General features: G+C 40.7%; 1 non-coding gene across 1 annotated transcript; it reads left to right on the forward strand.

Moving 5' to 3' along the window:
* Nucleotides 1-1,714: 1,714 nt before the first annotated feature.
* LOC119046497 (U6 spliceosomal RNA) lies at nt 1,715-1,821 on the forward strand. Its single transcript, XR_005082000.2, has one exon. It is a non-coding gene; the product is annotated as a U6 spliceosomal RNA (small nuclear RNA).
* Nucleotides 1,822-15,475: the final 13,654 nt, after the last annotated feature.

The raw sequence follows: 15,475 nt of genomic DNA on the forward strand, positions 1-15,475 counted from the left end.
GTCCCAACCTCTAACAGGTCTTGGTTCCAAGTCCAGGCCAGAGCGACCATTTGAGAATGTACCACCACCTTCTTTGTGGTTTGTTTTCTGTTGGTTGGTTTGTTTTCTTTAAGTGAACTTCTGGCCCTTACAGTCCAAAGAGATAAATTAACAACTGAAAATGGATTAACTAGAATAAGTAGTATACAAAATTGTACATCTGAGTACAATCACAGTTATCATTATTATTGCTTTTAATACGCTTAGAAAAAAGACTAGAAGGAAATGACCCATCATGGTATGCAACAAATGGTTTCTTCTGAACCGTGGGATTAAGTTACAATTACTTTTCTTGTGTAATATATTTTAATATTTACCTTTCAAATTTGCTATGATGAATAGCAAACATTTTAGGTACTTAAATACCACTGTGAAGTAAGTCCTGAATACTGATATCATTGTCTGCGCACTTATTAATCAAGAAAACTCAAATGAAGTGCCTACCATTTGCCACATATCTCTATGAAATAGTGAGTAGGATGATGTCATTAGTGAGTTTCAGGAGTTATTTTGAATCATTGGCCAGAATATCCTTAGAAATTAATACTATATTTATATTTTAAAACTATTTTAATTCCAATAACACTTTTTTATGTGGAAATTAATTGCTTTTGAGAAGACAAGGTGTAGAAAAACCTTTTTCAGCTGTATCTTCAAAATTTGGTGTTTTTACCTGTAGAATAAGATGAAGGTCAATGTGTTAATTCCACTCTCATTAATATTATGACTCTAATTATTATAATTATACATTTTTATAGCCTCTTTCATTTTGAATTGCAGTAACTAACATCTTTGTCTAGGAGCAGATTAACTCTGCACTGTGTCTGATGAAAATTTCTAGATGAAAAATAAAGTACATTGTCATAATGGGGTTTGCATATCTCCCCATAAAGTGGAATGAAACTAATGGGGTTGGTTTTCCCTTCCTTTAAATTTGATATAATCTGCATGGAACAGAGACTGACTGAAAAGTCCAGAAATTGTCTTCCCCACAATGAGAAAAGGGACGGTATCTGATCCAGTGGTTCCAGTGAGTGCGTTCAATTTTGAAAGGCCAGTTAGATAAGGGGATATTGGCACAACTCTCAAGATATTCATCCTCCAATTAACAATGTCATTTTCTGTTTTTCTAAGTGGAGACTGGGAACCTTGTCTTGGCACCACCGGCCTCTGCTTGGAGCTAACACTTTTCGCAGGTGGTGACTGTGCCAGTTCCACAGCTTTGGAAAGATGTGGGGGGTAGGTGATGGCAGGTGATGGGCAGAATGAGGATAACAACATAGAGCTAAGCACCAAGGCCAAACCATTTCTTTAGGCTTGACTATGCCCAAGTTTCAACTTTACGGGAGCCATATTTTAGAAGAAGGCAAATCTCTATCTGAACACACTAATAAAAGTCAACTACATGGGTTTTCCAGTGATTTTCTTTGACCTTGTGTGGTATAATGAACAGACATTTAAGGAAATAAAGGAGGTGGCAAAGGATCAAAAATAAACCAAACTTTTCTGTCGAGGATTTTAGGCTTGAAACAGAGGTTAGCGATCATGTTGTCCACTTCACTGTGGTAGATCATAGACATGACACAGATACCTGGCACATTTTAATCTTACATATGTGTGGGATGCATGCGGATATATGTGCTATACGCTGCATGTGTAAAACATTTAGCATGGCGTGCTAGCTTTAGCAGCACATACCATAAAATTGGAAGAATATGGAAAAGATTAGCGTGACCCCTGTATAAGGATGACACACAGATTTGTAAATTGTTCTGTATTTTTGGTACTAAACATACTGAGGGGAACACTAGGTAAAGCATAGGGTTGTCTAACCACTAAGCTCTACAACTCAAACCAGTACAAAATAAAATTGAAAGAAGAAAAAAATTCAGGTGGCACATCCCACCCTACTCTTTGTCAATAAATTTCTTTACAACCCAGTATAGAATAAGTTCCTAATTTGGAAGATATTAGAGACTTACCTCAAGAAAAAAAAATCAAGACAAGGGAATGTTGTTTATCAACAAGGTTATTCTGGCCTGCAGATGACACCTTAATCTTCAACCCCAGTTACCTACCCTCTGGTTATACCAACCAACCAGAAAGCAGCCAACCTCAGACATTACCAACCATTTGAATTCTAGCCAATGGCCTACTTTCCAGTCCTTTTTTCTGAACAACTATCAGAAGGACAATTGCATTTCATGCCTGTCCTAATATATTAGGACATGTCCAGGGGCCATTTTTAGCTTTTCTACTCTACAGAAAACTCTAATAAAGGACCTGTTGGAGTGTCCAGTGTCGGAAACTCGGACATCAATTTGCATGTAAGCATCAGACACCGGCCACTGAGCCTACTTTAGGCTGTTCCAAGAAGGTCAGATGCTGATCCATCAATAACTGCAAACAATGACAAGAAGACAAAGTTATCTGATGAGAATTGGATAGAACCTGTCACAAGAAAGAGCTTATCTTTGCAGAACACATGCAGTGTTTCTCTTGTAAAATATGTCTTTGGAGTGAAAAGTAATCATGTCCACCTGTTTAATGGATGGGGAATCCATGTATTCAAATTTTATCTGGACAAATCTAGAACGAAGAATAAATGTCTGTGTGTCTAGATAGTAAAGAGCATTGAGGGATAAATATGTCCAATATCAAACAGACTGAATTTTTAGGAGTCAGACCAAAGTATGTTGAGGAGACCTTTAAAGACTGCACAATAATATTCAGAACGGCTTTATTTATAGTAGTTGAGAAGCAGAAGGAACCCAAATGTTCACCAATAGGAGAATGGCACACTCATATGTGAATTATTGATTACTTCAGATACTGCATGAATAGTATAACCATGCAGTTTGATATATTGTGGTTTATTAATACAATGTTGAAACTTTTAAGTTAGCAAAGTGATGATACATCAGCAAAACAAAAAACCTAAAATATTTTATTTTGAGAAAAAAGTCAGAAACAAAGGAGCGCATGCATACTCTATGATTCTGTTTATATTGAACTCCCAAAACAGGCAAAACTAATGCAAAAAAATTTTTGATCCTCCTTGGGCATAAATAGTTGTACCCCCCATTCTACCTATAATGAAAACTGAAGCTGCTGACGCGGATTGGTAAGGTTTGAGAGTAATTAGCAAGAAAACTGAGATCTGAATTTCCAGACACAGGCTGCCTCCTCTGGGCTCATACTTATTGTCAACACACGCTTGCAGAGCCTGCCCTTTCGTTCCAGGTGCTGTGTGAGGCATGAAAATCAAACGATAAAAATAAACTTGTCCTATGCCCACCTGGCAATAAAGTGTAGAGGGTAGAAACATATCAACATTGACTGAAAACCAAATGTATAGGATTCAGTACATAGAATAAAAATTCTGAAATAGGTACAGGTGGTCCATCTCACACCTATAAGCCCTCGCCCTGGCCCTACCCAGGAGGAGAGGAATTTACTAGGCCACGATGTCAGCCTTGGGTGCTGATTTTCTCTAAGAAGGATGCAGAGGCTGGAGATGTGGCCTTAAATGCAGCCATGTGAACGGACCCCGCCACTTTCTGCCACGTTTCTAAATCCCTCCTCCGTCCCACAAAGTCAAGTCTCCCCGATGTTGGGAAATCTAAGAATGTATTTCTCCTCTCTTTGTAAAGCTATTATTCTTGTTACCTTGTCATTCCAAACTTCCATTGTTTTAGCATCTACTTGTTTCCCTCACAATACTGTGAACTCCTTGAAGGCAGAGTATTATTCCATTCATCTCCATATCCACTGTGCACACGCCCCCACGTGCCCTCTGCCTGGCACTCCTGGCCCTGGCTATCAGCCACCACTACGTCCTTCCTCCAGCACCTGTGGGCCTATCTGATACGTAGGTTCTATAGCCCTGCCGTGGCCCCGATGAAGGGGCTTAGATCGAATGTAGGACATGCATGCACTGATTTTTAATTAGACCTGTCCCCAAGCCTCAGATGTCAACCCATGACCTCCGAATTACTCTCTCTAGTTCATCATCAGCCCTACATCTTCCAACCTGGAGATCAGGTCAAAACTCAGGCCCTTGAAAGAGAGAGGTAATGTGGAAAGGATAAAAGTGTATCTGATTCAGTTTGGGGACAGAATGAAGACGGTAAAGCAGGTCACACGTCCAAGGACAGAAGGAGATTAGAATTTGGCTGGTGAGCACACAGTGCAATATTCATAATATATATAATTTCATTAACCAATGTTACCCCAATAAATTTAATTGAAAAACAACTTTATCTGATTGCATTGCCCTTGGCCTTCGGGAGCCTGTCATGTGAACAAACAAAGAAATAAATATCCCTCGGGGCTGAATTCTAAAGTTCTCATGAGAAATTACATAATATAGCAAAAACTAAAAAGTGAAGGATAATTTTTTTAAAGATTTCACTTATTTATTTTTTTAGAGAAAGGGGAAAGGAACAAGAAAGAGGAGAGAAACATTAATATGTGGTTGCCTCTTGTGCACCCCCTACTGGGGACCTGGCCCATAACCCAGGCATGTACCCTGACTGGGAATGGAACTGGCAACCCTTGGTTTCGCAGGCTGGCACTCAATGCACTGAGCCACATCAGTCAGGGTGAAAGATAATTTTTGAAAGGTACAAAATAATATTTTGAAAGATAATTCCCACATAAGACACCAAGTATCGAGTACACTGTGGCAAAATAGCCGATGAAGACACAGACAACTCACACTGACTGTTTGCTGTCAGAAAGATAAAGAAAAGCCTGACGCCTGAATTTCTTCCCTGTCTTTTCTGTTCAACCACATTGAATGTGTAAACAGTAGTTCAGGTGGAAAGAGCAGAAATGATGTATGTGTCTGGCTAACATTACTACCAGCTCAATTTGATGGCAAAGTGTACCTTCCAGGTTGCCTGTGGCCCCCGCGTGGACCCATTAGAGACCCTCCTTCCCTCCCATGTCCCCTGTCCTACCGTTATCTGACCAGAAAGTCATACTGGAGCCTCCGGCATGATAAAAAGAGATGTTTTAATATTCTCTTACTATTGTTGTTTGGTTTTGTTTGCAATTTCTTCAAACATACATGTCATTGAGAGCATTTTTGGATTTCAACATAATGGTTCAAACAAATAAAACTTGAAGCCCAGAGGTATTATTACTCTTTTGCCATAAGCATGTGTTCAGCCTAAGCATATTTATTCAGGACCCAAGAAATAGCTCACGGCTCTTCCTTTTTTCAAGTTCAGTCACGGGTTACAAAGAGCCTTCATTATGAAAATTTAATTGAATCACATGGTTTTGTGTCAATATGCACTGTGAAATATTTTGTTTCTACCAGTTGGAAAGATATTCTTAGTTAGGCTTGTAAAATCCTATAACTTTAATTCTACTCTACCATTCCGAAATAGATCTGGTTTTTGGCAAATGGAACAAGTCGAATTTTTTTTCCTTGTAATTCTTTTTATTTTCCTAAAAAAAAAAAATAGGTGCAACATGAAAAATGAAGCAAGACTAAAATAAATGGCTGTCAACTCAACAAATCTTAAGTAAATTTTATGCCTGGTGCTGCCATTGATATTCAATATCACTAGATAGTTTACCTTGAATAATCACTGATGGACATTGATTTTGTCTTTGCTCTTCACAGCACAGCAAAATTAATGTGAAAGTCAGACTCAAATGAGTCCCAATGGTGTCCTCGGTTCTCTGCTGAGAAGCACATTTCAAATACAGAAGAAATGCAACCAGCTGAGACCCAGAGTGTCTTGTGTTGTAACAATTAATGGATATAAATAGCCCTCGCAGGACAGCTCAGGTTACCTTTACATCAGCTTTGGAGGTGAGACTCCAAAGCAGTTCATTGAGGTTAATACAGAAGAGTTTTATAATTTGATTAATCCTCACCAATTAAAATGATGATGTTTCTCTTTTTTCACATTATATTTTCATAACTACTCTTTTGGGGATGTGGATGTAACAGTGAAATGTCAACAAGGGTACAATAATTGCTTAGGAATTTCAAGTCAGGGAAAAATGATTTTCTGAATGTAGTTTAAAAAAAAAACGAAGAAGAAGAGAAAGCTAGAATGCAATGTAGCGTTTAGTGGGGATACAGCAGTGGGGATACAGCAGTGAACACGGAGAATAGCTCTTGACCCCCGAATCAGGAAGGCATGTGGCTGACAGCACCTAAAACTCCACTTGACCAAGTGTTCCTTTCAGACTCATTCAGATCACTTGACAGTGACAGAAGGCAAAAAAAAAACCACAAGCAACTAGTCTAGATGAGCTGTGGACTCAGAGATGCTGAATTTTCAAAGACAAGGAATGTTTCTTTGTTTTTACATCTCCCGGCACCCACCTCAGTCCACCAGCCCAAGAAGGTAGACAGATGCTCAGAAATGTTAAAGCGTCACAAATAAGAGACTTGCCTGACATTATCTTTGTGTAATGGGAATAACAATACCTAATTATCAGTATAGATAGTAGTGCCCTGTTCCTAACCTTGGCTCTCATTTCAAAGCTCCATACTGATTAATGGCATTTTCATGGCAAACACATGCAGCTCTCTGCCTTCTCCCAAGCATGCTTAGGCCGTGCAGAGCCAGCCATCAGTGCTACACATGTAGTATCACCAGGAACAGCCCTCAGTGAATGACAGCCGAGATTGGTGGAGGCACTGCTCAGCATCTTCAGATCTTAGGTGGGGGAACTCTGGGATACTCAGCGATGTTGCCCCAGTTCCTGAGTGGGACTGGCCCCAAGGCTCACAGCAGAAACCATCTGATACGTGCAGCCTGTATTTCCCTCCTCTCTTCCCCATCTCACATTTGCATCACCCTACTGATGACTCCAGAGTCACCTCCCAATGCTTCATCTCATCATGGGTCTGCTTCCAGGGAAACCCAAGTTAAGACACATTGTCTGCTCACATTCCTCTGGATGCTAATAATAATAATTAATGATAATAATAATAAATTGCCACAGTGCGTTTTAAAAGGCAATGCAAACAGGCAGCTGCAGTGCTCAGTCTTAGTATCCGTAACTTAACATCTTCTCCTGACACAGCATGTTACAAGCAACTAGTTTAACTGCGCATCTCTTGTAGGTGTTTGGGTTGTATGTCTGGTACCTACTCTGGGGCTACAGCCGTGATCACGAGAGCAAAGATTTTCAACGCAGTTCATCAGATTGCTTCACGGACAGGAGAGAAATCCAATCATTTATCTTCAATGCTTTCCTGGCCCAGTCTTTTCCCTTGAGCTGCCTGTGCCACACAGAATGAGGAAGAGATTTGGCCATTATTTGGTACAGTTTAATCAAAATAGATGGCAAATCAAATAACGCAAGACATAAAGGTTCACAGGGGCCAGACTGCATCTGTGCGGATGATCCCGCTGCCAAATCAGCACTTCCATCTCTGACTCTGTCCCACCCTTAATGGGACCAGCTGGATCATCATTTTGGATTTTCATTCTACCATTTTCACAGTTTTGATCAATGGGATTGATTTGCTCACTCTCAGTCTATGTCAGTGTTTTGAAATATATTACATCAACTATTAACACTAGATTATCTCTCTGTTTAAAGTGAATCTTCCCATTAATAACTGATGAAGGGGGAAGGGACAAACACAAGAAATAGTAAAGGATCCTTGAACCTCCATACTGCTGATTAAATTTATTACTAATTGTGTGAACTCGAACAAAGTTCTTGATCCCTCTGGGCCATTTGTTTATCTGAAGAATGGGAGTTGACGCAACCTAATGTTCAAGGGCTTCAGGGAAGTTGGCAATAAACCATTTAACGTTGCTGGTACATTGCAAGGGTTCAGAACTGTACTTTTTGTTCTGGTATTGCTCAACCTTTCCACCCTAATTTCCGGTCCAAATTGTATTAATTGCCTCTGAAACCGATTATGCTTCTTTGGAAAGCTTGGCATTCCAATGTTGCTCTCAATTCCCACAAAACCAAGTTTTGCCAAGGCTTTCAAATGCTTACAGTTTCCATCAAGTCGGTGAATAAAACTTGCAGGGGCAGCTCATGAGGGAGACGGAGCTGGAGGAGCCCGTTTCCCTGAGTGAAATGGTCTCCACGGAACAGGAATGCAATTTTAAGATAAAGCTAACAATTTAATTAAGTGGAATGTGTCACTAATCTAGGGAGAAACGTGAATTCGAAATTACTATTTGGGAGTTTACATTGTAGAATTCAGCCTACTAAATTGCCAGTTGTAAAAACCGGCTATTACAGCATTGCAAAAATTAAATGAGATAATGTAATTAAGTCACTGAGAACAGTAGTTGGCACAAAAGGAATTCAAATATGTATGACAACTTCTTAACAAAACGAAAACATGAAGTCGCATTACCATCCTTTCGATATCATGGTACAAGATAATTTGGATTGACAGTACATATACTGCTTATCTTAATGTTATACATCAGGGATATTAAATATGTAACACAGCCTTATACATTTAAGACCTAGAGACATCATTCATAATGAAGCAGAATTTTAAATGCCTTTTTCATTTTCTTGCCCATAAACTACATTTCCTTTCTCTTGAAACTAAACAGCTGGCAAATATTCCCAACCACTTATTGTCAGTGATTTAAATCTAAGATTTTTGGTTTTAAAAGAATAGAATATGCCCGTCTTAGGACTTGTTTCCTCCTCTGGACTCAGATTGGCAGGGTAAGATGCCTCCACAGCACCCGGCCTCTGTTTGTGAAAGTGAGCCAGGCTCGCAGAAAACAATTTAGGTCTAGGAAGCAACCCTACACTCTCCACTGGGGATCTGCCTCCCCACGAGGCATGTAATCCAAGGAAGATAAGACATGTCCTCTAGCTTATGAAATGTCCACAGGATGGTGACATTTTGGGTCCATGCCACAATAACACAACCTGTGCACACGCACAAATACACACACACGCACGAGATTATAGGAGGTACTTTATGTAATGTGCCTTTCAACTTAGTTATCAAAGTTTCTACCAAGCAACCGACTGGAAAATTAGTGTTACATGAAAAGAAACTTTCCTTTCTTTCTCTTTCTCTGTTTGTTTGGGGGTTTTTTTTAGAGTAAAACATATCCGTCTTCATTGTGACCTGTTTGGACATGCTCTTTCACTACCTGTGAAATTTTTAACAGAATATTCAGCACATTTGGATGGTGCTGAACATTCCCAAAGTCCCTTTCATTTCTACGCACATACATCAGCTACAAAGTGAACCGATTCCATCAAAGCTACAGGCTAAACAATTGGCTTCGTCCTTCTGCTTTTGTGCGAATGAGTCCCGCCAGAGTTCTGTAAACCTAGAACTCTGTTACTTGATAAACTATGAAGAAGTTTCAGTATGTTGCCCGGGATACCTCAGCAGGAAAAGCAAAACCTTCCTAAGAGTTTCCTGAATATCTCTGAATATGCCTGGCTTACTTAGAAATGGATGGTTATTTTCACAATGGTTTGCTCTTCCTCGGGCCTCCTCCCTTCAGTCTTACCATAACTTGACCGCTAGGAGTGTTACACTAGTGATCCTTCCAAACTACCCACTGTCGACACCAGTAAAAAGTCTTTTCATGAAGCACTTTTTCTTTTCGATCAGGCATGTCCACCAAAAAAATAAAGGATCTGGGTCCCCTGCACCTTCAAATTAGCAGGAGTGTCACTGAATGATGGGTCATTTAATAATTCACAAGGAAATAAACATGGCATAAAAGATTATTGCAAATGTGCAATTAGCGTTCCTCTTAATTATAGCTGAAGAAGGGAGCTGGCCCTGTGGGGTGCTAATTAAGGTGAATGTGGGAGGAGGGAGCCCACACTCTGGAAGCATGATTCCTGGGTTTGGTCAGCCTGACCCTCAGCTCTGCAAACGAACCCAGCACTCACAATCTCCAGCCATAAATGCTCCACTTTGGAACCAGGGTGGGAGTCAGGACTCCTTTCCTATTTCAATAATAAGCTGGCACAAACCAACAGGTATCAAAGCCAAGTTCTTTGCAAGAAAATGAGTCTGAGGTCTCACTGCTTGAATAATAATTAAATTCAGACACTTTACTCACTAGATAGGACAGTCTGTTAGGGAATGTTCCATTGGAGAACTGAAGTATTTGGGTCTATTACAGTCACAATGAATGTGAAGGCCCTTTCGGTACGAGAATGCAGATGTGTTCTCAGAATTATCTTTGTGGGGCCTCGCATCCACAGACGCGCGTAAAGGTTGGAAATGTCTGCAAACAAACTCGATTTTGTAATGCCACATAATTGTAAGAGAAGTCAAACTTTTCCAATAAAATATTCAGCAAACACGTACCTATGTATCTGATTATCACAAAACCCCCTACAAATCATCACCATTTTAGGGATGAGGACACGGAGGCTCAAAGTGAATCGATAACTTCAGAACAGTCACATGAGATAGCAGATTGCACCGTCCAATGACGGTCCCAACAATACCTCCACCTGCTCCTCTACTCCGCAACCTGAGATACAGTCCATGTGCCCTCCCCACTTTTCTCGGAAATCTTGTAACTGCTCTAACCAACAGAGCATGGCAGAAGTGATGCTATTTTACTTCCAAGGCTGGGCACACAAGGCCATGTCACTGCTGCCTCCTTCTCTCAGGATGTTCACTGGGCATGAGGGGAAGCCACACACCAAGCAAGAACCCCAGCTACCCCAAGACCACCATGTTGATGACGTCACATGCTGATGACGTCACATGTTGATGAAGCCACACAGGTACACCTCAGACGACCAATAAGCAGTGTCAACGGCCAGCCCCGGGAATGTGCCATCCTGGACACCCGCCCTGTTGAGCTCACAGCCCCAGCCAACACGTAACCACAACTGCATGGGAGACCCCACATGAGAACACCCCAGTCCCGCTCACTTCCACTTCTTCCCCGTGAAATCATGAGCAAAATAAAGCGGTTATTTTAAAACAGTTAGGTTTGGGCAGTAATAACTGTGACAGGCAGCTGGCAAATCACAAAGCTGGGACTTGGAGCTAAATGTGTCTGATCCAGAGGCATTATTTTTCCCAATTACATATTCCCTGGAGTATGTAATTCACTCTTTCCACATTCAGGAGAGGGAGTTTCAGTGGAGAGAGAACAATGTATCTTTGAAATCACCTTTCCTTTAGTGAATTGAGTGGTCAGATAAGTAGGTCCAATCGAAATTAAGGCACAGAAAGTTAAAAGAAAGTACAAGGTAGGATGCTGAGATAGAACATTCATTAAACCATTAAGCTAAACCCACAGCTTTATTCTAAATGGGTTCTTTAAAACCCTGGAATCTAACTCAGTTCTTGTGGTTTAGTGATTAGTTAGGACACAAAAGTTAACCACATAAAGGTCTCTACTTAGCCCCACACCCTAAATATATCTCCTGTTGTAGCTTCCAGAAATCAAATAGGGCAAGTCATTGAAAAACAGACAGCTACTTAGGCTTTAGCTTCAACACAACTCACAGAGGAGAGAGGACAATTAATAAATGCAGAATTCTAGTGGAGGCAAGCATTTTTCTCAAAGGAAAGCGGAGCAATTGAATTTGTTCTTGTCAATCATCATCACATGAGATATACTGAGTATCCATCATGCACAAAGAATCCTCCGACAAAAAAGGAAAGGAACATAATTCCATCCCCAGAGAGCACTGGCAAGCTCTCGAGGTGCAAGATGAACATATGTGAAGTGATGTATAATTTACTCACTTTTTATTTAAACACCTGTACTTCCACTAAGGACCAGAGGGCATGATGAGAACAAGGAGAGGAGAATTCTGATGTAAGAGAAGTAATCTAATATTTGAGGGTCCAAAACAGACTACATATGTGTGTGTATGTATGTATGTGTGTGTGTATATATATACGTATATATATATATATATACACACGTATATATATACGTATATATATATATATACACACGTATATATATATATACACACACACATACATACATACACACACACACATATATATATATACATATATACACACTGTAAGATAACGCATATTTTTCTCATTTGCAAATATAAAAGGACACACTTAGAGAAGTTCAGTAACTTGCTCGGAGTAGAGTTTCACTTTGGAGGCTGTCAATCAGGAATCGCACTTTCTCCTCACGGTGCAGCAAGGAGAGGATGGGCAAAGAGGTGCAGTAGAAATGGAGCAGCAGGCTCAGGGCTGCTCTCCCAGTGAGAAGTAACAAAGAATTGGTAACAGCAAACAGACAGAACCCAGAAGCACACCCGTGTTCATCTGTCTCTGCATTTCCTGCCTCGGTGGACTTTCAGTCCTTTAGTTTCTCTCCCGTCTTTGACCTAGACCAGAGCTTAGAACCCCTACCTCTTACCCTGAGGATGATTCCTCTTCATATGTGCTACTCTCCTGGTTTCTAACTTGCCTCCAAGTCACATATATAAAACCAAATCAAGAGCATTTTTTAAAAAAATCTTGTATGTATTCATCTTAATCCCTTGAGGAAGGCTAAGCCTGGGCAGTCCATTCCATATTCCTGTACATCTGTGTTTCATAACGACCCTGCCCCATTAGGCTTGCTCGTCTGATTATTAAGAACCTGGGAAGAAAATCATACTAGGAGTGTTCAAAGAGAAAATGGTACCTGGACCTGAACTTGACAGAGATATTGTCCTTCATTAAGCAGCACTTGAGGGTGATGCTAAAAAGTGGGGATTGGTGAATATGCAATATCTATGGAAAGCCTGGGGTAAGGGAAAGTACATAGCTGTGGGCTGGTGGGAAAATAAAGGCACATAATGTCTTAGAATGACATTTATTTCTAGTCATTAAAAGAAGATAGGATAACAGATCAGCCATAAAGGTTGGAAAGAATATAATAATTTCAGGAAAAGTTTGAAGGTACCGGTATTACAAAATTTAATTATTTTGTCTTCCAGTAAAATTTTGGTTTTACTAAAATAGCATATCAGGTATTATCCTGCCCCAGGCATTTTTGGTGCATCTGTATCCCACAGATAATTAAGAGGGTTTGCACAGAAATACTGGCTAAGAGGTAGTGACACCATTGCAGGAGAGATTTCGGGGCAGGCTACATCCTGAGGGCACGGCATGGAGGCATTTTCCCATCCCAAGGCAGGTGATGTAAACTCAGCAGAGACACCGTCTTGAAAAAGACAACTGCCTTCCAGAGACCTTTTCTGGGATGCAAATTGATGTCTGGGGCAGTTCCCTTCAGTGGTCCCCCACCTTCATGCTGTACTGAGTGCTTTCTTGAGAGCTTTTCTACCCTTTTCAAAATAACATTATTGGAACTTTATTTTAACTGTCTTTCAGAGGCATTAAAGAAAGAACCTAAATGTTTATGGCTTTTAACTGTTTTTTTAAAGCCAAGTACACTCCAGCTGTGTTGACTGTAAGGGGTTTTTATTTTTTTCTTTCAATTTGCTATTCTAGTTCACCCTTTGGTATCAAAATGATGATGGTCAACATTTGTTAAGCAAAACTCTGTCCTATTTTCCCCCATTTGCCTTTTTAGCAAATGTCAGTGCTTTAAAGTCATTTATATAGAAAAATAGCATAAAAGTATGGCTCTGAACCAAACTGCCTGAGTTCAGCACCGTCGCACTGCATCCCGACGAGACTGCAGACATAGTGCCCGGTCTCCTCGTGTTCTCCTTTTCCTATTGGTGAAAATGGGGATAACGATACTGTCTGCCCTATAGGGCCATGTGAGTAATTAAATAGGGTAATATTTGTACAGTGCTCTGGGAAATTTCTGGTACAGGTGAGTCCTGCATCCTGGCCAACCATTGTCAGCACTGGGAGATAAGTTCCAAGAGGGTAGGAAGTTTTATCTGTGTTGTTCACTGCTGTATATTCTGTAACTAAAGAGTGCCTACCACATCACAGATGTTCAATGCACGACCACTGAATAAGTACATCATTTCATTTGCTTATTTTATTTGCATAATAACCAGAGAGACCTGGCTAGAGTTCTGTTATTCCAGAAAAATAGAAATAGAAATTTAACTAAAGAGAAAACATTAAAGTCTACAGTGACCAAATAATTAGGCTCAGATTTAAGGAATCTTATCACCAACGGGGCTCTAATGGCCCAACAGAGTAAATATATTGCCCAAAGAATTTCAAGAAGAGTTGAAGTAATAATTGTGGTTGCAGCAAACACTGAGTATTCACTACAAACCAGGCGGTTGGCATGCATCAGAGCCTTACTGAATGCTAGCAGGGCCTTACGGGGTAAGTAAATGTTTACCCTGGTTTTACAGAGAAGGACCTGGAAGCTCAGAAAAGCTAAATAACTTAGCCAAGTTTGCGCAGCTAACAAGTTGCAGAGACAGGTGTAGAACCCAAGGCTTCCAGACTCCAGAGACTAAGTTTTTAACCACTTTGCTATGTGCTAATGTATTCATTTAATGAACAATCAGTTGAGAGTCTAAAGTATGCCAGGTTCTGTCCTGAGGATCCTGCACATGAAAATGTACTGGAGGAAGAGTTCAATGGGGAAAAAAATAAGGGCAGAGTGGCCACAGGAACGTTAAAGGAAAAGGCGAGCATCTCGGTAACTAATAGAAAGGGGTGTCTCTACTAAACAGCATGATGAGTATGGGGGGACTCCCACCAAAGCTGAACAATAAAGCCAGTGATTGCAGAGAAAGGAAGAAAGCGATCAGTCGTAGGTCAGGTGAATAAACAAAAAGGCAGTCCTCAGTGAATCCTCTGGTGAGCCTTTGGCTTTTTTCCTTTTCTCTCCTACACAATGTAAATGAAAAGACACTAATCCACAATGACCCTGGACTGCTCTCCATTCGTAACTCCTAACCCCACGTATACTGTGACCCCTTACTATAATACGTTGTTGTACCTTGCTTCAATATTCCTACCTCCCACTGAGTACCACCTCTTCCTGGGCAAAGAGAGTGTCTTTACAAATTTTAGTAACCCCTTCTCAGCTTCTTCAGTCACAGCACAGTCCTGTTCACAGAGTAAACACACAAAACATGGCTGAATGAAACAAAATCGCTTTTTACCAGTTCCGTGAACTCTGTCTATGGCCATACCACCCTGGACATGGCCAATCTTGTCTGATCTCGGAAGCTAAGCAGAGTCAGGCCTGGTTAGTACTTGGATGGGAGACAAGTTGAGTGAACTCTAGAAAGTGGTAAGGATCAACCCAGGAAGGTGAGGGATGTGATTTGGGGTGGAGGCAGGGCCCAAGGAAAGCAGTCATGACCTATAGAAAATCCCTCTACCTATAGAAAAGCTTATGTCAGCCCTGGCAAACCAGATCGATGGGCCAAGGCCAATTGCACCTACGGCAGCTGAGGTGAAAAAGTGTGTGTGACTTTTGAGGACATTTCCCATGCCGTGACTTGGCGGCCCTTGCATGAGCATCCATGTGTTGCCCTCGCAATGGTTAAAGCCTGTTAA

Source organism: Artibeus jamaicensis, unplaced genomic scaffold, assembly GCF_021234435.1.
Source record: "Artibeus jamaicensis isolate MK-2021 breed Jamaican fruit bat unplaced genomic scaffold, CSHL_Jam_final contig_3152, whole genome shotgun sequence".
NCBI lineage: Eukaryota > Metazoa > Chordata > Mammalia > Chiroptera > Phyllostomidae > Artibeus > Artibeus jamaicensis.